Genomic DNA, 1,600 nt, shown 5'->3' on the forward strand with positions numbered 1-1,600 from the left:
GTGGGCAGCACAGCGAGGCTGGCCCAGGCCCGGCCTTGGACTACCTGTAGCAGGAGCGTGGCCTTGCAGGGTGTTATGAGGATCAGGCACAAGGTGCAAACCTTCAGGGGCCTCCTGAGCCATTGTTTTCATCACCCTAAGAGCAGCAAAGCACGGTATGGAAGGGCATGGGCTCCAAGCCTAGTGTCACTGTGCAGAATGCAGCTTCAGTTCCCACATCTGCAAAATGGGGATAATGGTACCTGCTTCAGAGAGTTGTGAGGGCAAAGTGATTCAATATTCCTGAAGCTTTTAGACTACTGTCTGGCACCTAGAAAGCCCTTCAGATGGTGTTGTTGTTGTTGTTGTTGTTGTTTTAAAGGCCACTAGTAATGAAAACACCGTGGCTGCTGGTTCCTTCCCTGCAGAGCAGGTGACACCAGGCTGGTGGGCAGCAGGCGCTGCTCGGACTTGTAGACACTCACATTGTTCAGATGGTTCCGTCCTTGCTCACCTGTTTTCCCCTTCGTTATCTCTGGGGCACCTGCTTCTGCCCCCACTGCTCTCATCCTGCATGTGCTTTGTGGGAGCTCTCCCCGCTTCCCATATGTTCAGCATTAAATAAAGGCCTGTGAGTCTCTGCCTTGGGTGTCTCATGGTCCTGTCGCTGTCCCATCTCAGACTCAGAAGGCCATCCCTGGCATTCTCCTCCATCTTCCGACCCACTTGGGCATTTCCCACCTTCCCACAACTTTCCCTTCTACCTCTAACTCAAGGACTCCCAAATTATGTCTCTGGAACCCAGAAGCCCTCCCTGAGCTTCAGACCATCTATCCTTCTGACTGCCCTTTAGATGTCCTGCAGGATTTTCAAACCAAAACAATCCATTCTCCACTGAACTGACTTTGTGCTTTGTCAAAAATCGATTGACCACATCTGTATGGGGCTATTTCTGGACTCTGTGTTCTGTTCCATTGACGTGTGTGCCCATCCCTTCTGCAGTGCTGCCCCGTCTTAATGACTGCAGCTTTGTAGTAAGTCTCGAGATCAGATGCTGTGTGTCCTTGGAAAGACCCATGCAAACCCATGAAAGAGTTGTTCTCCGCTGAAGTTGTCTTTCTGTGTGAATTTTAGAATTGGCTTGCCAATTTCTCCAAAAATCCTACTCAGATTTTGATTGGGACTGAGTTTAATCTCTACATCAGTTTTGGAGAACAGACTTTTCCAACCCATGAACACAATATATCATTCCATTTAGTCAAGGAATTCTTTGATTTCTTTCACCAGTATTTTGTAGCTTGCAGCAAAAAGTTTTTGCACCTATGTTGCGGGATTTATTCCTAAGTATTTCATGTTTTCTGTGTTTTCTGGTGCTATTATAAATTAAAACATTTTTTAATTTCAACTTTTGATGGGTGTTGCTAAATTTATTTGTTAGTCTTAGCTTTTGCATAGAGTCCATTGGGTCTTCTGCGTAGAAAATCATGTCATCTGCAAGTAAAGATGTTTTTATTTCTTCCTTTCCAATCTGTGAGCCTTTGATTTCTTTTTCTTGCCTTTGCATTTCCCAGGACCTCCAGTACAATGGTGAATAGAAACAGTGAGGTCAGACATCCTTGCC

The sequence above is a fragment of the Ailuropoda melanoleuca genome, chromosome 14 (assembly GCF_002007445.2).
Source record: "Ailuropoda melanoleuca isolate Jingjing chromosome 14, ASM200744v2, whole genome shotgun sequence".
Lineage (NCBI taxonomy): Eukaryota > Metazoa > Chordata > Mammalia > Carnivora > Ursidae > Ailuropoda > Ailuropoda melanoleuca.